We start from the raw sequence: 24,402 nt of genomic DNA, 5'->3' as shown, positions 1-24,402 counted from the left end.
ACTTCTAAGATCCTGTCAGGCCTTAGTTTAAGGACTCCTTGACTAGGCATTACAACTTGTTGGTCATCAAGTACATGGTTAGGATTAGGTACATACTTCTTCAATAGGCTGATATGGAATACATTATGAACCTTTAGGTTCTCAGGGAGTTGCAATTTATAAGCATTAGGTCCTAGGCACTTGAGGATCTTGTACGGTCCACAATACCTTGGACTTAGCTTCTTGCAATCTCCTAAGGATAGGGAACTCTTCTTAGGGTGTACGCGAATGAAGACCATGTCTTCTTCTTCGAAGGCTCTATCTTGACGCTTCAAATCTGCATATGCCTTGTATCTATCCTTGGCAGCTTGGATGTCCTGTCTTATTGAATTTATTTGGTCGTCCATCTCTTCCAACATCTGCCTTGAAGCTTCAACCCTCAAGGTTGGATTTGAGAAGTTTAGAGGGCTTCGACAGTCATGACCATACAATGCTTGGAAAGGGGTCATCTGAATGCTTTGTTGGTAAGAAGCATTGTAAGCAAATTCAACCAAAGGTAGGTATTGAATCCACCTTTTTGGTTCATGATAGCAGTATGCCCTAAGCATATCCTCGATGACTTGATTGACTCGCTCTGTTTGGCCATTCGTTTGGGGATGGTAAGCTGTGCTAAAATAGAGTTGAGTCCCAATGGCTTCAAAGATGGCTCTCCAGAAGTGTGATGTGAAGAGAGAATCACGATCACTAATGATTCTTCTTGGTAGCCCATGTAGCTTGAATATCTCCTTGATAAACAATCTTGCAATGTCTGAGGCTTTATAGTTTGTCTTTATTGGAATAAGGTGTGCAACCTTAGATAGCATGTCAACTACAACCATGATGGAGTTGTATCCTCCCTGAACTTGGGGTAGGCCAACAACAAAGTCCATACTGATGAATTCCCATTTCATTTGGGGAATGTCAAGCGGTTGCAACTTCCCAGGCATTTTGACATGTTCGGCTTTGATACGTTGACAAGACAAGCACTCGGTGACATATTTGAGAATGTCACCTTTAAGTATCTCCCAATAGTAGCTCTTTCTAACTGCATTGAGGGTCTTGGCATAGCCAAGATGTCCTGAGAAAGGGGAATCATGAGCTTCCCACAAGATCTTCTGCTTAAGTGACTGACTTGCCGGTATGCATAGCCTTGTTCTATAGTAGACAAGTCCACTATTGACAGAGAATTCATGATACTTAGCCTGTAGCTTTTGGTTCAGATCCTTGATAGAGATCTCCCTTAGCATCCTTTGATAGGATGGATCATGGCATGCTTCCTCACTAGCTAACTCAAGTATTGGATTTTTTGGCATAGATGGTGCACAGATCGGACGCAGGTAGCTCACGTAGTGAATTCCCAAAGGTCCCCAAGAACAAAATACTCTACTTTTTAGCACAAAGACCAATGTAAAAACAAGCACGACATGAGACAAAAGACAAATTGGGTTCAATCTCCCCCATGCCTTGTGTGAGCGCTTCACAAAGCATGTATTTAATATATATTTCCAATCTTTTTGCTCAAAAATAGCCCAATTACAAAAATATGACAAGCTTTTAGCTTTTGAGTTTGCTTTCTACCAAAAATAGGAAAATAAAGCTAATGGACGGTGCCCAAAGAGTCTGGCACGCCCAATCTCAATGTCCAAATAAAAATAACATATCCAGGCGCATAAGCGCATACAAAATAATAATAAATAGTCGATGTCTCTATAGACATAATCAAAATATAGGCGTGGCGCCTATCAAAATATAGTCCAAAGGTCGAAAACCCGCTAGACTCCAATGCTTTCCTCCGCCACTGCTGTTATCTCTACACATCAATTGAAGCATTCACAATCGTTAGTAAAATAACACAATTAAACCGACAAAAGTGAATACCTAGCAGTCTTCAGCTACATAAATAAATCAACTGGTTAGAAATAAATCCTAACCTTAATTTATTACGAGTGCGCACTCTAAACTCATAAACGTTTATTAATTTAATATACATTTTGCGGAATCACCCGCTATGGAATCACCCATGTACACACTAAATTAATGAAACGCCCGAAAAGGACAGGCGTCCCCATCAACTTCTCGCACAAAGAATCCTCTTTGCGTATGAGCCCCGGTCATCTAAGTTTACGGAATCCACCGTAAAACCTCACGGAATCCACCGTGGAATATGCCTCCTGTCCGCAAAATGCATATTAAATTAATGAAACGCCCGAAAAGGACAGGCGTCCCCATCAACTTCTCGCACAAAGAATCCTCTTTGCGTATGAGCCCCGGTCATCTAAGTTTACGGAATCCACCGTAAAACCTCACGGAATCCACTGTGGAATATGCCTCCTGGCATCAATAGATACTTTTGTAGCTAGAGATCTAGCTATTGATGGATTTTGCAAGATTAGAGAATTAAGGAATGCCTTGCGTTTGAGTTCATCGGCAACTACATTCTCTTTTCTAGGTCGGTACTTGATTCCAATGTCATACTCCTCCAGCACTTCAATCCACCGACATTGCCTCATGTTGAGCTCGTTATGGGTAAAGATCCACTTGAGACTCTTATGGTCAGTTACTAGTGTAAACTTGTTACCCAATAGGTAGTGTCTCCAAATATTTAGAGCATGGATGATAGCTAACAATTCCAGATCATGGGTAGCATAATTCTTCTCATGACTCTTTAGTTTCCTTAAAGAGTAGGCTATAGGATGACCTACCTGCATGAGCACACATCCCAAGGCAAGTGTGCTAGCATCAGTTACTACTTCGAACTCCTTACTGAGGTCTGGAAGCTTTAGGATAGGTGCTGATACCAAACTTTGCTTCAATCTGTCGAAGCTAGTTTGTTCGGGAGTTGACCATGCAATGGAGGTTTGCTTCTTCAGTAAGTCCGTCAGAGGTGCTGCAATCAAAGCATAGTTTTTTATGAAGACCCTATACCATCCTGTCAATCCAAGAAAGATGTGTATTTCTTTGACAGATGTTGGTATTAGCCATTCTAGCACATCTCTGACCTTGGCTGGGTCCACTGAGATTTCTTTCGCTGATACTATGAATCCCAGATATTCAATCTGACATTTGAAGAATGCACACTACTTCATCTTAGCATACAGCTTATGTGACCTCATTGTCTCAAGGACAAACTGAAGTTGGGGTTCACGATCTTCTTCCTATTTAGAATAGACTAAAGTGTCCTCGAAGAAGACGAGCACGAAATCATCAAGATATGGCCTAAATATATCTTGCATTAACCTGTTGAAGGTGGCAGGCGCATTTGTAAGCCCGAATGACATAACTAGAAACTCAAAGTGTCCATATCTTGTATTGAAGGCCGTCTTGGGGATATCTTCTTCCTTGATCCTTATCTGATAGTAACCCGACCTGAGATCAATCTTGGAGAAGATATTTGCATCCTGAAGACGATCAAGAAGCTCATCTATTCTAGGAATAGGGTACTGTTTTTTGATAGTCGATTGATTCAACCCTCTGTAATCAATACATAGTCGAAGTGTTCCATCTTTCTTTTTCTGGAACAATACTGGAGCTCCCCATGGTGAACTGCTAGGATGGATGTAGCCCTGATCTAGCAGTTGCTTGAGTTGTTCCTTCAGCTCAATTGCTTCCGATATAGACATTCTATAAGGTCTCTTTGCAATTGGTGCAACTCCTGGTACTAGCTTGATCTCATGATCCACTTCTCTTTGAGGCGGGAGTTGTGTTAGTTCTTTAGGAAATACATCCACGTATTCCTTTAGCCAAGAAGGTCCTTCACTAGACTCCTGCTTCTGATGTAACTTGTTGAGCTTAATCAAGTAGACATGTAGTCCCTTTCTGACTCCCTTTATAATCTGAGATGCCTTTGCTAATTTAATTTTTGGCACTCCAGCCCTCACCTTGAGTTGTGACTAAATCCCCTTTAGAGTTACGAAAGGAAATTTGGCCCTTCCCACAATGAATGTGGGCATCATTAGGCTTAAGCCAATCCATTCTGAGAGACACTCATGGATACCTAAATTCATGACTCTGAATTTGACCAAAGTCATCTTTCCTCCCAGAAAGAATTTCACCTTAGCAGTTTGCCTGGTACAAGTAACCTCACGACCATTTGCCAATTCCACAAGCAAGGTAGGTGCTTCTACTATGGCTATTCCTAATCTTTTTGCACAAGCTCGTGAGATAAAGGAATGTGTGCTGCCACAATCAATCAAGGTCTTGAAACTTATACCTTGATAGTCCGACGGTGTCTGAATCACCGAGAATTGGCGATTCGTCCCTTTCTTGTGAAGAGTGGCATGGACTGTCGCCCTTTCAAACTCTGCTTCCATGGTCAGATCTTCTTCTTCTTCGCACATTTGCCTATTGGCAATGCAGGCGGTTCTTCCTCTGCCTTGAGTAGCGGCTCCCTGACCACGGCCCATTCCTTGGAAAGGTACTTGGCGATGTCCCCCTCCAAGCTTAGGACATTGCCTCTTGAAATGACCGGGCTCGTTGCTGTGGAAATAACAGAGGTTTCGGCCATTGCTTTGAGTAGGAACAAAGTTGTTGACGTTATTAGTTCTTGCTTTCTTTCTTTGTCCCTGATTCTGACCTTGAACTCTCTTCATCTGAGGCTTGAATGCTCCTCTGTTCAAGTCATTATAAGACCAAGTTTTGTTATCCCTTGGTCTAGTCTACACCCCCTGAATTATAGGGGCAGCTCGAATGAGAGCGTCCTAAAGTATTTACTGGTGGATATAAACCAGCACAAAATTTTGATACCTATTGTGTCATGTCCATCTATGGCGCATACTTTAGAAGTGAGACGATTTTAGAGTAGTATGCATCAAGAGTGAGTCCCAGCTGTTTTAGCTCGTAGAACTTATTCATTTTCTGCATGCGATACGCAGGTGGTAAGTATCTTCCTTGCACGGCTTTCTTCAACTTCTCCTAGGTAACGAATCCTTCCGCGATCCCTTGATCCCTGCACCATTGCTTCCACCAAAGCCTGGCTTCGCCGGTGAGCTTTAGCTTGGCAAGCATAGCCTGGTTGGCGGGTGCAGTACTGGTTGCTTCGAAGTAATCCTCCATGGATTCAATCCAAATTTCAGCATCTGCTTGGACGGACCTGCCTCTCCCGTCAAATTTGGGCGCCTTAATCTGCTTGAGAAGAAACTTCTTCTCTGGGATTACAGCAGTACTTGATGTAGGAGGCAAACTGGGATTCTGTACCTGGGGTTGTGCCTGGATAAAGGTTTCTTAACGTTATTACATGATAATCGTTATTGATTTATATTATATCTCCAATTCCACTATCAACCAAGCAATCTAACCACTTAACTTTTTATCAATTCTCATGCACAATCAGACATTGATGAAAAGAAGTCTTATTTGTATTTATATGGGCATAGCCCTTTCGCAATACAACATGTCTTGGGATGATAAGCCAACTATTTACATTTAGTTTGGCGAGAATAATGTTGTATTACATTTATCTACAGGAATCGGTAAGTCATTGGAAGTTCAGGGTATCCTTTCCTTTGGAACCCATTCTTCTCATGGCGCCCCAACACTTTAATCCTGTCTCGGCGGGGATTACACTGGTTACTTCCTCATATACATATGAGTTCATCTCAACCCTCTGACGTCGAATATGTAAAGTTGAGTTTATGTGAGCTTTCACAAAAATGAACAGCTTCATGACTTTCAGGTCTTCCAACCACTTGATCCTCTTTAGGTTGGTTTGTAGGTAAGCAAACCGGTGGGCAGCTATATAGTAGATTCCTGAGGCACCCATCCATCTTTGTTCCATGTACAAAGGCGATGGATTATAGATTCTCTCTAGGATGTTCATCATCTCAACCCTTTGTCGATAATCAAGGGAATGCATCGCAGTCATAAACATGACTCGGAACACTAAGAACTTATTCCATGCTTCGTAATTCTGCAAGACAACATTGAAAGTAAGGAAATGTTTGGAACAACAACATTTTCTTTACTTCATCTTATTAAGATTTCATAAAAACAATTCCGTTGTTGGTTCGCTCTAATACTAACTGTAATGTGGCCACCTATTATCTTCAGGACACGTCTTAGCAGTCCATCGGAAAGGATGTCTAGAAAGCTTCACCCGGCACTCCCATGGAATGTTACAGGATTTGTGATCTAGGACTCTCCGTGTTTGCCACGTAGAGGAAGTATTCCCGCCGTTCCCACTTAGGACTGACCTGAATTAGGGTTTTCCCTATTGGTCATTTCCTAACGGCAACTAGCGTCGAACCCAAGAGAACTACTTTACACAGAAATGCCAGGTCCGAAGCGGATTCACACTGCACTTAGTTCAAGGAGAATGGGAAACGAGAGGGATGCGAAGCTCAACCTCTCTGCCATAAGGCATAGTCCCATTCCGTTCCCCTAAAACAACGTAAATCGGGATCAATTATATCTCTAGGTCAACGCTTTTGTTGTTCGTGTTCTTTGACGATCTTCGGGCTGTCCATCGTGATTTGAGAAAAGTTCTCGGCCAACCGAGACCACCCATCCGGAGGACGGACCTATGGCCACATCCATTTCACTTTCCTCAGGTTTTTTTAGTTATTTAATCACCTAACACATTTAGTTGGACATGTATCAATCAGCTTTCTTAATTAGCCTATTAGGCACTGATTCCTTCACGTAATATCACTTGACATAGAAAAGCAATGTCAAACAAGTTCCTTTTTAACAGGTTATCATATTTATCTTTGAAATACATAAAGTCCAGCCCGTAGGCTTATCCACAATCCGCCCGAAGGCTATCCAACAATCCACAAGGATCACTAATCCAAGTTTTCACCTGTAGACTAGTATACGGGCCTCGAGATCCAATCCCGAGTCACGTTAGCCTCTTGTGCAGGGCCCGAAAGGCGAGGGATTTACGGCCAGAGCCCCCCTGGCACCCAAGCATCCTCCTGCTCCAAGTAGCACTTAACGGAGAGATCTCTCGCGGCGGGTTCGGTCCACCTTCCCGGCGCGGTTAACAACCCCCTTGGTTAGGGTCACGCAGGCAGTCGGGGGTAACTGAAGCTGCCTCTCCCTTCAGGCCTTCAACCTGAAGCATTAGATATCCATTTATCCTTTAATTCTTTGATCAAACAAAGCAAAACAGTGCTCTTAAATCTATAACAAGCACAATCATTTCCATTGGTCGTTATTGTTGGCCAACAGCTAGGGAGTGAATTCTTCTTTCCGAATGCATGCAACACTCAATCCGGGAACTTCCGACTTGGCAAGATCCCTTATATCCTGGGTTAGGGCCGTACCCTATTAACCCGACTTGGTCAATATCCTAGGTTCATACGTTATTCCATTTTATTGGCTGGTCTCTTGCTTTCTAGCAATTATCTTTACTCAAGAAAGATACTATATTAGGACGACTATTCATCCTCTTGCAAGATAACTTGCGTAAGAATCTGCCAATCTCATTCCAAGGAATCGGCCATTCCCTTGTGATCAAATCACAAGATCATGCGACTCTACCACTTGTTACACAAGTGTCGCATCAAGTATGGAACTATTTACCCATCGAATGGAGTCACGAAATAGTCTGTTCTTGATGGCAATAGGCCAACTTGTCAGTCCTAGGGTTTCGAGTTTCATCATTTTAGCAAGAGGTTCTTAGGAAAACCCTAGATCACTTCTCGCAAGTAGGTCCTACTGTTCCTACATTCCGTGAATGTGGGCAAGTATTTAGGGTTTAGGAGTTTCAGTTTTTGGCAATACGTGCGACTAGGTAAATGTCTCCACCGGGCTAACCCTCGTCAGTTCCTTGGGATATGTCGCATTGAATTAACCCTTTTCTAAACGAGTACTCCATGGTTTTTAGGTGTTTAGGTTTATGCCAATTTAATCTATCTATTCTTGAAGATAATTACGCTATTATTTCCATAACCACATGACTCATTGTCTATGCATAAGTTGATTTTCCACCCTAACTTTTCAATTTAAGATCAAGCATAGGTTAGGTTATAACCTAATTCTAATTAATCATCCTATAACTTGCGGACAAGATTCATGCTAAGACAAGCAGTCTTTTACTAATAATTATGCAGTTGAAAAGCGATAATTGACTAGAGTTATGCAATGTAAGAATCATTTCATGCCTTGCAATTTCCTATGGGTTATTAGCACTTTCCATAATGACTCATTTGCGAAGAAGATATGTTCTAATAATGCGACATGCAGTTTATACTTCCATGTTTAAACGGAGTGCACTATCTGAATTCCGTTTTGAAAATATGGACATTAATCTAATTTCAGTAAATGCACAAAAACTACTTGCTAGAAATGCATATCAATTTTCTGCTCACTTTATTTTGTTCGTTTTATTGAAAATACTAATGATTGAACTTTTCTGTCTTGTGAGCTAATTCTTTCAGAATTAACCTAAGTATTTAAGACGAAATATGCCTCCTATCTCCAAAAAATTATCCTCGCACGATTGAATTAATAACAACATAAAGTAAAAATTAGGAAGGAAAACCTGGACTTGTGGTGAGATGTCCACGTGGATGCTAGGAGACGATCCTCCTGGGGTTGCGCCTTGGGCTTTCTTAGGAGCCATCGCGAATGTGGCCTTTCCATCTTGGATGCGGCTTTGCGAAACTCCCTTTGTAATTCACCTGTCCCTTGTGAATGTTTTTTTCTTTCCTTCCTTTTGTAGAAGCTTCAGTGCGAATTGAATACATGGAAAGGGGTTTAGCCTCGGGCTAATTGGGAGATTGAAGGAAATCCAAAGGAAAAGCTTGATGGGACTTTTTAAAGGCCTTGAATAGGGTTCCACGGAAAAAAAGGTACTAAATGGATTTTTGAGGGGTTGAAAAGAAGGGAAAGGCGGAAAAGGCCTTAGAGGGATCTTTCGTGAGGGAGGGGAAACCCACGGCTTGGAGTTCAATTCCCGGGAAGGGGGTAGGAAAACCTCTTTAAAGTGGCGCTTAAAAAAACCACGAGAAGAGGGCTTTTCTTTTTGTGTGGGGGAAAACAAAGGTATAAAATGGCTTTAGGGAGGAAATTTTTGTAAGGAGGGGGGAAGGGACTTAAGGACCCCTTAGGAGGGAATTTGTGGGGGGAATAAGCAAAGGGTATGAAAGGGCTAAGTAAGGGATTTTTGCATGGGGGGAAAAGGGGCTTAAAGACCACTTAAAGGCCCTTCAAGGAAAATTTGGGGGGGGGGAATGGGGCCTATGAAGCTCCCATAGAAGCTTCCAGAAGCTTCAGAGAGCTTCTGTATGTGGAGGGCAAGGGAGGCATAATCGGATGGCGTCTCATGGCGGGAGTTGGCGGATAGACGGTGGGAGGGCGGACTACACTTCGAGCTGCTAGCGGCGCCACTCTCTCCCTCCCTCACGACTGCATTCCTTCACGACACATTGGCATCAGACTCTCCCTTCCTCTCACCACTCCAACACTTTCCCCCCTCACAGCTGTTGTCCCTCAGCCGTGGCGTAATGACCTTCTCCCTCTCTTTTGCGGCAGGCGACAGTGTCTTCCTCTCATTCTATGGGGGCCACCCCCTTTGCTATGCCCATAGCCTTTTTATAGGTGAGGGGAGGGCAATCCTTCCTCCCTTGCGTGGCATCACGCATGCCCACTTCTCTCCTGCAAGCTCCATTGAGGAGCTTAATCACTCCTTCTATTCCCCTCCCCCTCCAGCACAACAGTCAGCTTGGGGAAATAAGGGGAATAATAAAAAAAATTGTCATTTATCCAATTCAATTATCCTTTATAGAGGTGGTTCACGCGTGCCTTCGGAATGTTATAGTCCATCTCTCTCTATATCTTTCCTCCTTTTGGTTGTGGGGATCACATAAACTGTTTTATTTTCCTCACTTTGTTTTTCTAGAAGAATACAGTTAATGGCACTTTTTCCTTTCTCTTTTTCCATTAGCCTTGGTGCTTGGGAAGTTGTATGATATTTTATTTCAATCCCAAAATAATTTTTTATTTTTTGAAGATTTTGAGGTACATGATACATATCCTCTCCTGATCTAAGTAGATATAGACAATTTGTGTTTATATGACTTATCTCTCCACAAGAAAAACAAGTCATCATTGGTCTTACAATTTGTGCTTATATGACTTATCTCTCCACAAGAAAAACAAGTCATCATTGGTCTTTTGTAATATCCTTTCGCATTTCCTCCTCTTCCACTTCATAATTTTTTCTTAACTAGTCTATCCTATAGGTCCCCCACTACCTCTCCCCCAAGGTCTTCCTCTCAATGCTCCTAATCTCATGTTTTACATTTGTCTAGATAATTGATGATCAACCTCTCGAGTTAATTGCACATTATGTCTCACTAGAATCTAAAAATTTTCTCCATCCCCTTGCTAATTTTGGTCTCTATTTTTTATGTTTGGTATTCTATATGGTTCTCTCTTTTTTATTTTCTCTATTTTTCTTTCTTTTTCTATTGCTATCATTACTGCTTCTTCAAATGTTCTTGGCTCTTTAATTTTTATTTTGTTCTCATCTCTCCCTGTAACATTTTCCACAAAATGTTTTATTTTTAACATTTCTCTCTCATGGGCATAATGATGTTTTAGGTCAAATTTGAAGTTTTAGGGTCAAATTAGTAATTTAGTAGATTATACATCCAAGCTCAAGTTTCAGGGTCAAATTAGTAAAATTTGAAGTTTCAAGGTCAAATTAGTAATTTTCTAGATTACACATCCAAGCTCAAGATTTTGGAGTAATCGTTGAAGATCCTCTTCTTTTGTACCATGAAAATTTAGAAAACAACCAGCCATAAAAAAATAGTATCTAGTAAAACAAGTCACAAATCTCAAACAAAGTTAAAGTTTTTCAGCACTCCTCTGCGTGGAATGTTTTGCAAGCATTGTTTAAAGACAATCCTCTCACACAACTCGAAAATAAGATAATAAGGAGTGCTAGCAACATCGTTGACTTTGTTGAAATACTAAACTTGACAAGAAACTTTGACAATTTACTACCAAATAGCAACACAACCAATCCACAATCCAACTTCAAACCCTCGTACTATCACAAACACATTGAGATCATACAAAGTGTAGAGCATATACAATCTCAAAAGAAATAAGCAAGGTCCTTTGAAGAAAACCTCACAAAATCTTCATACCTCATATTTTGGTTGTAGTGATACATCGAGATTTTTGTATCAAGCTTGTAGAATTTTGAAGAATACAAACTTGGCTCCAAAATCTTGGGTGTGACCCTCCTCTGCTCACCATAGTAAACAAAAAATTCGCAATAGAAGGGCACCCTCCTCTTTGTTTTCCCCCTTTTTATAAACAAATACTTCTCTCTTGTATGTGCATTTCAAAAGCTTAAGCTTTTTCATTTTTTATTCATTGACAAGATTTTTAAGCTTTTTCTCTTTTTGGTTTTATCGGGACCAAAAATGGGCCTTACATTGGCTCTAGGGCTCTAGCCAAACATCTTATACTAACCCAAACAACCCTACAACCTCACAGCCAAGAGAGTATAGATACTATGGATTGATCTACTAAAAGAATGCATTTGTAGATATAATCTCTAGATTGTAGTCCAACGTGATGCCCTTCTTGACTCCAAGCACAGGGAGTACCCAAACATATACATGGCTAGCACATCATAATACAAATAAAGGGATCACCCCCCACCTTATTGCTATGGCCCCATTATGGCTCTCCTACACCCTAGGGATTGGCCCCAAGATGCACTGTCTCAACATATAACACATACACACAAAGTCCACTCTTCATAATATTTTTTTCATGGGACAATATATTCCTCACCAAATCAATCCCCAAGAAAATAATTATACTAAACCTACATCATAGGGAGCCTCACACTCATCATGAGTCAATAGTTTAAAAACAAGTCATATGCATCTGGGAGATAGTTCTAATTATAACGCATCAATGCAATGCAATTTAATGTGGATAAATTTGAGTACACAAATATTTTACTTAAAGAAAATTAGCATTGTGAATGTGCTCAAATGTTCTTATGATGTTTTTCCTTCACTAACAACTTTATTGTGATGATAAAGTAGTGCTAGACTACTTCGTGTCACTATACCTCTTAATACTTAAAATAGGATGAAAATATATATCAAAATTTTAGCAAACAAATCAAAACTTTAACCATATTCATCATATTAAACCACCTCTCTCCCTACCATTTAGGATTTTGCTTGCAATGGGTAGGTTAAGAAGCGTTTTCATATATGTTTCTTTATAATGTAAGCAATAAATATCCACTAAGATATACAAATAGGGATAAGTTGATGCAAATCCTCATCTCTTATCTACATTCTACTTGCACAAACATAGCCTTAATTTTTCATAATTTTTCACATGTGATATCTAATTTTTTCTCAGTTAAAACTAGTTTTTTCTCTATGTTTCATAATTATTTGTAATTAAAATTCTTAATTTTCTATATTTTTTATACTAAGTACTTAAGAATACTAAGATTCATTATTGCTCGTCATTTTTCTCCATGGAAACACAATTTGCCCTAATGGAACTCATAAAATTGATGATTTAGCATAAACCTCCACTTTTGCATGTTTTGTGTGTTTTGAATAAAGTATATAAATGATTAAAACTTGCTATTCATGATGACATTTCTAATAGGTTGAACTATTTTCAAACACTAAAAACCAATTTCAACCATAGGAAATTAATATGCATCATAAAACCAAGAGAAAGCTCACTTACTCATAAAATCACATACATATGCTTCGTAATTCGAGAAGGGGAAGCCATTGATGCTCATTTATAGCCACTTCATTGGTGCTTCCTTGATCTATCTCTTGCATTCCATTGTGCCAAATAGCATCCATTCCCCCTCATTCTCTTAGCCTATATGAACCACGTTTATGGCGAGAGAGAAAGACTAATTTTTAATCTTACTAAATACTACATCATTTCTCATGAGAATGGGAGCAATGGAGAGTGAAAAATTTGTGCAACCAATGCCCAGGACAGAGGAGAGAATCCTTTCTGTTTAGAATTTTCCATTTTTGGAGGATTTGAGGAGGCATTGAAAAAATGGCATCTCCCCATATCTTATTTCATTTTTAGATCTTTTAGCTCTCTTAAGCTTCTTTTAAGCTTAAGCTTAAGCTTTAAAATAACTAGTTCAATTTGGAGTGTTCATAGTTGACCACAAGTGATTCTAGACCGGTTGAGAGGGCAAACGAGCTCAGAATTGCAATCGGACTAGATGGGTGACTTTCTAGCATCAAAAACTATCAACCTAGCCTCTCGTACATGCTCAACTTTTGGATCTGATAGCTATTTCATAAGGTCAAACCTTGTAGCCATTGAATGGGGTACCAAATAGACTCAGATTGATGAATGAGCACTTGCATTGGATTCTTAGTGTTAAAATGCATCTAGAAATACTCTAGCTCCTTGATCCACAACCATTTCATTTTCCATGAAAAATTGCTCTTTCACATCTCTCAGGGTCTTTTTACACTAAAATCTCAGCTTTAAAATCTGCTCTAATTGGTGACCATGGGAAAGGGTAGCCTGTTGAATCCACAAATGGATCTGCACATACAAAAATCACAAAGAGCATCAACCTGCTATACAAGGAAAATACACAATAGGGTACAAACACAACTCTCACCCTATCCCTTGACAAAATCAAATCATGAAGTCCACGAGGGATATGCCAAGCATAATCCGATAGAGATCTACAGCTAGTTGTTAGCCACCTACTCTAACACAAAATGGCAAAAAAGAACTATCATAGGAGTCATCCTAAGTGATGGTCTCACCTATCTATCTAGCCTAGGACAACTGGACTAGAAACTCCTACTAGGCGATGACTCCTATAGCCCGGTCTTTTATTTTCATATACTTTTTATTTTATCACTTTTTTATAGTTCAAGACTTGATACTCAAATGTGTAAAAAGCAAGGAGCTAAGCATCTTGTGACCAAAGGAGAATAGGGCATCAATCTTAGGTCATGTCTGGGTATCCAAGAACTTACCAAGCTCTCACAAGGTGATAATAAATCCTTTTTCTTATGCTCACTTTTATTTTTTGTCCAACCATCCTTGTTTTTTTGGCTCAATGTCAACCCCAGGAAGACAAGGTATCATCTTGTATTGACTCATCCCTAGGAACCTACCAAGCCTTCGCATGGCGATGATTATCTGTGCTTGGAAATTTTCTTCCTGTATTTTCATATTTTACAGACTAGAACTCTTTTTTACACACCTCTATATTGTTTATAGATTTTCAAATATATCCATTGTTTCTTCTCTTTCTTTTATTTTGCACGCTTCTCTATCTATCTCACAACTAATAGAAGCTTCTAGAAACAGCTATCTACTGGGCTAACAAGATAGGGTCGCTAAGGACTGTCTCAAAATAGACCTTAAAATGCTTAACAATGCCTTTACAAAAGGTGAACAACTACACAAACCTCCCCAAACATGCCTAACCTAATCTTAAGACTTCATGTCTTGAATGTCGGTCCCCCATAAAAGGAAAATAAATTTCCCACATACATATACACATATAGCAGAAAGGGAAAGAACTCATAAATGAAGGACATCACTTGGACTTGGCCACAAGGAGCTTCTGCACAGAGATGCTCTCTCTAGGTACTCCATCGAATCTATTTAGTATAGCACAAAGACAAGAAACGATTAACCACACCCACACCAAACAAATAAATGTCTCTCTTAGCCTAATGTGATAGCCGAGTTCACTACAAAATAAATAGCCCTCTTGGCCTAACAAAGTCAAACATTAAATCCAACAAGAATGACCCTCTTGACCTAACAAAATCAAACATTAAATTCAATAAGAACGGCCCTCTTGGCCTAACAAAATTATAGCTATTTAGCACACCATTCAACATCCTACTGCCGAAAACAAACCCTTGGCCCCCACATAAACTATATTGAAGCATAAAGCTAGACCAAGGATGGGTTACTTACGCCCTACACTAAATGCATTAAATTATTAGCTAACCCCCTGCATGAATGATAAGGGGTGTCCTACAAATATGTCATTGAACAATACTATGCATCCATGAAAGACTTGGAAGACGGTTAATCACTACTTGGCTCATCACCCATACAAACCATCGACAGCCATAACAAGACATGTCAATACTCTCCATAGTAACTCTAGGATAATAAGATCAGACAAATCTAATAACCCTTCAAGATAATAGTTGAGAAATACATCCTCAACAAATTTGCCAACAAATTCGCAAAGCAGTTCCATTGATGAGACAAGGAACAAGTTGACAAGTCATTGAATTAAAAATTAGAAGTAAATCTAAGGTTGCATGGTGATACATCTGCAGAATGGGATCCCTCATGCTATAAAGTCCCATTCAATTGACTCATCACTAACTATGAGTGATATTTTACCAATAAACAATGGATGCCACCATGTCAATGTCAAAGGGTTTGGGGTCAAAAGTCTACCACTAGGGTAAGAAACAATAGGGTGAAGGGAGATTCAAGGACAACAGTAGACGGAAGAGAAGGGATTCAAAGAAATAAAATATGTAGAAGAATACTCACATAGATGAAGCTTGTCAATTTATTTCTACATTATGAGAAGATAATTCTCTTGTGGACAAAAACATGCATACAACAATAACTTCCTTTATGCTACTCAGACCACCAATTTGATACTTCCATTGGCTACTCAGACCACCAATTTGATGCTTCCAAAAGGGGGTAAAATACCACGACATCTAGCTAGATTTTTGCTAGATCACTCCTTCATGTCCCAGTTCGGAGTGTTGTTCACTGCCTGAAAAATGCGATCGCGTGTTGCACGATTTTGCTATTCCTTCTTTTTACATAAAATCTTCTTAAAATGGCTAAAAGCTATCTTCTTTCTTTTAATGTCATGCTATTCTAGAAGTTTTCTATAATTTTTGGATTTTCACAAGAGATCATATCTAAAATATAAACATTTGGCTAAACTTGTCCAAAAATCTAGTATTTTTGAACCATCCACACTACAGGCATTGACATTAATGACTGATATGGCATTGGCTCTCTAGATCAATAAGAAAGTCGTAGTCTAGAGTTTTTCACACTGTGTGCACATAGCAGCATGACATCCACCCCTTTCTAACATGCACATCCTCTGGCATGTGCCAAAGTCTTACAGATCTGTAGAGTTAGAAGAAGTATCCTCTACCATGTCAATGCCTTTGTCTCCTACCTCTTCTTCTTCCTATATTCTCATGTTCATGCTTAAAATCCAGCTCCTTCAACTCATATGCTGAAGAATCCCTATGTTTAAAGAGCTTGATACATTTTCCAAGTGGAATCCTTAGAGATGTCCTATCCATCTCATTTAATAAATAGGTAGCATTGTCAAAAATAAATCTTACCACATATGGACCAAACCACTGCTTTGCCATCTTCCGACTGGCACTATGTTGATTTTCCAAGATGCTGTCATAAACTAGCACCCAGTCCCCTTCCTCTGTAGTTTGTGGTCAAAGTCTGTGTCACTTCTCAAACCTCCTCTTGTTCTTGATCCTTGCAATCTTTAGCTTTTTCATGGCTATCTCAATGTCTTTACGCCTTCTTTCTAATTGTCTAATGCGTAGGACCAACAAGTCTTCTCTATTCAAACCCTCTTCCCATGGTAGAATACTCCAAGTAGCAATAGTATCCTCAATAGGCATGATTGGTTGTTGTCCATACATTAATTCAGCAAGCATATCCTTTTAAATGCACTATGAGTGGTCCTATCAGCCCACAAAGAAAAGGGTAACATTCTTGGCCACTCTTTCATCCTGCACTTGCATGACTTTGCTAATGCCTTAATGATATGTTGATGACCTCCTTCACTTTTTCCATTTGCTTCATGATTGTAGGCTAAATTCAAAGTCAACTTGATACCCAATCGTGAAAAGAAGTCACGAGCCTCATTCACGTCCAATTCTCCTCTATCAACAACCACTTTACCAACACAACCATGCCCGTAAAAGACTTCTTTCAATAAGAACTTGCAAACTACTTGAGTAGTCTTTGTACTAAGAGCTCAACCTTCCACTTGATTTGTCAAGTGTTCACATGCAAGCACAAGATATCTCATATTCCATAAACTTTTAGGCATGGTAACCAAATCAACTACCCGTTTGTAATGCATAGACAATGGATAGGTCGGTTGCAACCCATCTCTATGCTTTACCATGGAATAATCTGATAGACACTACATGATTCCACATAGTGCTCCACATACTTATACATGTTCTGCCACCAATACTTCTCTTTGATCTTGGCCAATGTGCATCACTTATTGTTGAGAAGCCCTATCTCCCAATACATGTATTGGATTTCCTCCCTTTTTCTTTGCATGCTTCCATGAATATCCATCTTTCAAGAAAAACCCATAAGATTTTCTTTTAATCCTTTTGAATTCAGCTTCAGAGCACTTAGCCTTCTTTGTCAATCACAAGGCTGAGATATTGGGCTATTTTCAACCAATCATCCTCATACAACTCTTCCAAAAATTGTGTTCTCATTGAAGCATTAGACTGATGATGCTTTCTCTCTACTGCCCATCTATTTTCCATGGCTCTAAGCTCTTTGCTTACTGTTAAAATCCTTGTTACAACAGTTGTACCTATAGTAACAATAGCTGCATACTCATTCCCTACTATCATAAAGTCATCTTCAGCACCTACCACATCATCCTCTTCATCTTCCATCAGGTCCTCTTCACCTTCAAACCTTGCTCGTGAAAGCATGTTAGCCATAGGGTTTTCTCTACCTGCAATATGCTGAAAATCAAGGTTAAGTGAATTTATATATACAATCCACTGTGACATGGCAATATCATGAGTTGAGCAATTTGCTATCATGCCCAATAGAGGTCCCTATCACACTTAAGGGATGTCAATACACCCCAAAGCTCTCTTTTGACTTGAGAATACCCTCATTTCCATTCATTAAGGAACTTTTCTCCAAACCAAATGGCATACCTATTCCCATCAGCATCATCCTGACCCACTACCCAATTGGGCTTGTATCCATGGTGTCGTGACTCTGCACATCCACCACTGCCAATCTAAGGGCGGAGTTTTTCAACCAGAATTTGAACACATTAGTCAGCCTCATTAGGAATTTGTTTTCCATTGTGTGTGTATCTTTTTTGTTTACATTTTCAAGATGCACGAGTACCTACAGATAGGTTAGGCACATTCTCTTCAATGCATTCATAATTTTTTTGTGAACATCGTTTGATTGATTGCATATCATGGATTTGACATTGCATCTGATCTCAAATTATGAGTAGATGAGCACAAAGTTCTATTCCAAGGCATATTTTTGTTAGGGCACTTTGCCACTTAAAGAGATAGTATTAAGGATACTGAGTTGCATGATACTACCACAATTGCATATGCTCTTATAAAAGCTAAAGAAGGAGAAACAACTTTTGAGGAGGATGCCAATATCTTGGGACAACATCGATGGTTTGGAGGGATCTCATGATTCTACGTTGTTCCACTTTGATTTCAGGATCCACGAAGTTATTTTGATTTACAACAACCCAGTGCTTTTGAAACAAGCATTTTAGCTACTAGTAGATCAACATCCTTACCATCTAAGAGGTGGTAGCTTCTCAACTTTGGCTCCCTAACCTTGAGTCCATAGAAGTAATGTTGTCTTCATCAAAAGTGATTATTCCACGAGTAGATTCTTTGAAAATTCTAAAGAAAATGTAACGTGTCCGCCTGTAATATTCAGGACACGTTTTAGCAGTCCATCGGAAAGAATGTCTAGAAAGCTCTGCCCAGCACTCCCATGGAATGTTACGAGGTTTGCAATCTAGGACTTTCTGCATCTGCCACGTAGCGGAAGTATTCTGGCCGTTCCCACTTAGGACCGACCTGAATCAGGGTTTTCCCTAATGGTCATTTTCTAAACAGCAACTAGCGTCGAACCCCAAGCAAACTACTTTACGCAGAAACGCTAGGGCCGAAGCGGATTTACGCTGCACTTGGTTCAAGGAGAATGGGAAAGAAGAGGGATGCAAGGCTCGACCTCTCTGCCATAAGGCATAGTCCCATTCCGTTCCACTAAAACAGTGTATATCGGGATTACTGTATGTTAGATTCTAGGTCAACGCTCTTGCTATTCGTGTTCTTTGAACGATCTTCTTACTGTCCATCATGATTGAGAAAAGTTCCCAGCCAATCGGGACCACCCATCTGTAGGACGGACCCATGGCCACATCCACCGCACTTTCCTCAAGTTGTTTTGGTTATCTAATTAACTACCACATTTAGTTGTACATGCATCAATCAGCTTCCTTAATTAGCCCGTTAGGCACTGGTTCCTTCACGTAATCATAGCACTTTGACATAGAAAAGCAATGTCAAAAAAGTTCCTTTTCATAGCTTATCATATTTATATTTGAAATACATTTATAAAGTCTAGCCCGTAGGCTTATCCATAATCCACCCGAAGGCTATCCAGCAATCCATAGGGATTACTAATCCAAGATTCCGCCCATAGACTAGTATGCGGGCCTTGAGATCTAATCCAAGGTCATGTTGGCCTCTTGTATAGGGCCCGGAAGGCGAGGGATTTACGGTCGGAGGCCCCTCTGGCACCCAAGCGTCCTCCTGCTCCAAGTAGCGCTCAACGGAGAGACCTCTCACAAGGGTTCGGTCCACCTTCCCGACGCGGTTAACAACCCCCTTGGTTAGGGTTAGATAGGCAGTCGGGGGTAACTGAAGCTGCCTCTCCCTTCACGCCTTCAACCTAAAGTATTAGATATCTTTTCCTCCTTTAATTATTTGAGCAAACAAAGCAAACACTGCTCTCTAAACTGTTACAAGCACAATCATTTCAAGTGGTCGTTATTTTGGCCAACTGCTAAGGAGTGAATCCTTATTTCTGAATGCATCCAGCACTCGATCCGGGATCAATTACGACTTGGCAAGATCCCCAAGGGTTTTGTTTGTTAACCCTTATATCCTTGGGTTAGGGTTGTACCCTATTAACCCAACTTAACCAAAACCTTAAGTTCTATTAGCAGTAAATATGTTATTCCAATTTACTGATTGGTCTTTTGCTTCCCAGCAATTATTTAATCCCCGTATCTTGGTCACTTTACCCAAGAAAGATACTATATCAGGACGATTATTCATCCTCTTGCAAGATAAACTTGCGTAAGAATCTGCCAATCTCATTCCGAGGAATTGGCCATTCCCTTGTGATCAAATCACAAGATCATGCGACTCTGCAACTTGTTGCACGAGTGTCGCATCTAATCCATGGGACTATTTTACCCATCGAACGGCGTCTTCTAATCATGGAATCATGATTAGATAGGAAACATGGTTAGGGTGTCTTCATAACAATCCGTTCCTGATTGCATTAGGCTGACATTGTCGGTCCTAGCATTCCAAATTCAAATCGAGTTTCATCCTTTTAACAAGCGATCCTTAGGGTAAAAACCCTAGATCGTCTCTCGCAAGTACGTTCTATTGTCCCTACGTTTCGTGAATGTGGGCAAGTTTTTAGGTTATAAGAGTTTCAGCTTTGGCAATAAGAGCGACTAGGTCACGTCCTCAATGTGCTAAATCCTAGTTAGCACTTGAGATATGTTGCATTGATTTAACCATTTCTAAACGAGTCCCTCGCGGTTTAGGTGTTTATGTTAAACCAATTTCCTTGTCTATACTTGAAGATATTTATGATACCCTTTTTGTAACCACATGATTTATTTCCTACGTTTGAGTAGATTCACAAACCCTACTTTTCTTGGTTAAGATCAAAGCGTATGTTAGGTTATGGCATAATTCCTATTGCTCCTTTTATAACATGCAATCAAGATTAATGTTACTAAGCTTTAGGGTTTTATGTGAACCATGCAACCTTTTTCTAACTTCTTTTCTAAATGAGTTATTCGTAAGCTGAATGAGCATTACACAACCTCTCGTAACTATTTACGTAGTTGATTGAGATTTAAGCCAATTGACTAGGGTTTAATCTACTTCATGCAACTCGAGAATCATTTCCATGCCTTGCAAGTTTCTATGGATTATTAGCAACCTTCTTTTAATGAATCATTTCGAAGAAAAGATGCCTAATAATGCGACATGCGATTTATTCTTTCCCATGCATAATCGAAGTGTACATCAGTAATTTCAATTTTATAAAGATAGGCATTAGTTAATCTGAGTTCGTTACTTTGCAATGCATAATAACCACTTGCTAGGAATGCATAGAGATCTTATGCTCACTTTATTTTGTTCGTTTCATTGAAAAAAAAATACTAATGACTGAATTGTGAGCTATTAGCCAAAGTATTTTCGATTGAAAAAACATGCATCCTAATTCCTTAAATGATCCATGCAAAATTGAAATATTATGATGTTAATCAAAATTAGGAAGAAAAACCTAGACTTGTGGTGAAATGTCCACATGGATGTTAGGAGATGATCCTCCTGCGGTTGCACCTTGTGCCTTCTTAGGAGCCATCTCGAATTCGACCTTTTCACCTTGGATGCAGATTTATGATCTTGGCCGTCTCCTTCGCACGCGAAAAATCCCTTTTGGTTCAGCTTCCTTGATCAATTTCACCGTCTTTTGAAACCAAACTTTAGAAGGCCTTAAAGGCTTCCTCCTCAAAGTAGTGATTTCACGATTAGGAAATGGATTTAAAAAGGCTTGTACCAGAAGGCCTTGAAAGGAAATAGGGTTTAAAAACTTTGTGGGGATGCAATGGCTTAAACTCTGGGTCTATAAGGGAAGAAAAAGGCCTTAAACTTCAAGGAAAAAGGGGTGTAAAAGATTGCTTTGGAAAGGCAAATAAAAGGGGATTTTAAAAGATCCCGGGGTAACAAGAACCCGCTTGAGAGGGCAATAGGGAAGGGGGTTTAGAACCTCGGGCTAATGGGAGCTTGTGGGGGAATCCAAGGGGGAAAAAAGGCTTAATTTTCGGGGTACATGGGCTTTTAAAGGGCTTGGATTGACCCCTACGGGAATGGGGTTTAAATCTCGGGGAGGTGGGGTTACAAAAACCCTCTTTGTAAAGGCAATAGGAAAGGCCCACGGGAAGGGGGCTTTGGATCCCGTGCCATGCTGCTGCGCATCCGAGCCATAAACACCTCCATTTTTGTTGTGCATCTGTGTTATCTTTTTGCGTGTGTTTCATTGTGTTTGACTGCTGCATTATCTTTCCGTCCTTTTCAGTACCCGCATCCAATGTACATACTCCACTTGTGTGTTCGTGTTTGTGTGTGCTTCTGTTTGTGTGCATGTTATGTGTGTGTCCAAAAAATATGAAAAAATGATGCCAAAGGACATTATCAAGCTCTTAATTTCAATGATGAACTCCAAGAAAAGTGCAGGATATCGTGGATTTGTAGAAGTTGACATTTAAGCTATGAAGATAAAGGTTGCACGTGAACAAGGCCAACGTAATATGCGGGACAAAGCATTATTTGAAGAAGATACATTAGCACTACATGCCATGGAGAAGAAGGGTTCATATGCCTTTGCCTTTGATGGGAGCAATCTCTGTAGCTGTCACAAAGACTGCATCCCATAGAATGTGTCAAACTTCGACAAGGATGGCTATTGGGCCTGGTTTGCTGGTGTTATCTTCATGTGCAACAACCATACCAAGCAAGAGTGTTTTTTATATAAGGTTTTTGGTTTGCCACTTGCAAGAAGAGATCTGGTGGAGCAGGTTATCCCTGGCACGCTCTTGTTCTTATTCAATTTTGATACAAGGGAATTGTATGGAATCTACGAGGCTATTTCTCATGGTGGAATGGACCTTAAAACCAATGCATTTCGAACTTTCCAAGGGTCATATCCCACACAGCTTTAAAAACTTGTTCAATTATTTTGCCCGATGGAGCCACCACGAAAAAGGACGAGTTGAAAGACTTACTGGGCTTTCTGCTTTCTCAGTGGATAGGGCTGGACATGCCTCTCTTCTTCCAAGAAAAGCGTCTGTTTTTTTTACAGTAGAAAAAGGAGGCATAGCGCCTCGCCCCTGTTTTGGGGGGATCCGCTATAATCGGTGGACTACGCCATCGCCTTTACTGGGGGAGATCCAGAGGGGTACGGACAATGCGGCCATCAAAGCTGCTTTGAACCTTGCATATGGTGGAGTGAAGGACTTCTACATTTGCTCACTGTCTTCGAGATGTACATCCTCAGAAGGACTTCTATGGTGGCTGTTGTTGATGTCTACGAAAGAACAGGGCTCTGGGGGATGCAAGACATGGTGCGTGGGGCAGCAAACAAGATGAATGATGGCAATGAAGGAAGGATGAAGTAACACTTCCTCAAGTGTGTGATTGACTGTTCCAAGTCTCTTCCTGTATTCAATTGAAACGACGATGAAAACATCTGCGAGCACTGAAGAAGACGGCAAGTGACGATGAAGATTGCTACTTTTTTTTTAGTTCCTCAAGCTGGATCTTATTATGACCTCTGGATCGATAGAAAGAAGATAATGTCAGCTGATCGACTGGATGAGAGTGAAGAAGAAGAAGAAGATTATCGCACAAACCATCATCAACACTGTCATCGTTGCCAACGATTGATCCATCGCTTCTTGCCCAAGGCAAGTGCAGAATTCATCCGCGCCATAGCTGCGTCGTGATCAATTCCAAATACCTCTCTCGGAGCATGCCCTTCCCCGTGATCCTGCAGATCTCCATTTCCAAGATTGCCCCGCAATCCAAGCATTAGCCATCCTGCAGAATACAGATCTTCCCCACAGCTGGCCTCGACGCAGGAAACTCTGCAGATTGGTCAGCGTGACACATTGTATCTCTCAGATTCTGAAAACCGTGTGAGTAATATAGTCCTTAGAGAAGAGGTGTGAGTTTTGTCATTCAAGAAAGGCAATCAAGCTCTCTGCAGATCCATCGGTACTCCTTGGTGGACATTAAGCCTCGATTAATAGTTGTAATTTGTCCGAATGAGGCACTTTTTAAGAACAGACTGGTAGAGCGATTGCCGCTAAACTTCTGAATGTGATACATTCAATAATTCCAAGTCTTGTATAGATCCCTTTGTTGGGTGACACAATACTGTTAAGCTGGATACTTTTGTGAGAAACCTGAATTTTGTGCAGCACATTGTTGCTTTCACTACGAAAGACAATAGATCAGAGATGAATAGATCAAGGTTTTAGGCTGATGCTTGAGATGGTGAAGTCATATGTCCCAAACCTAGAAAGCTGGCCCTTTCTTTCTGTTCAGCAGAACTCATCAAGCCTATGAGCCAACGACAGAGCTGTCCTCGAACATCAGCTAATTTTGAGATGCTACAGATTTTTCTGAACATGGACCTCTTGTAATTTACTTGACAAGCAATATAGTGAACTTTGGCATCAAAAATTTGAGTTCTTCTTGTTAGCTCTTCCCTTGCTAC

This window comes from Lygodium microphyllum, chromosome 2 (genome assembly GCF_053477565.2).
Source record: "Lygodium microphyllum isolate KBCC chromosome 2, Lygodium_microphyllum_v1.1.10, whole genome shotgun sequence".
In the NCBI taxonomy this organism is placed as follows: domain Eukaryota; kingdom Viridiplantae; phylum Streptophyta; class Polypodiopsida; order Schizaeales; family Lygodiaceae; genus Lygodium; species Lygodium microphyllum.
Note: the sequence above shows the minus strand (reverse complement) of the source record.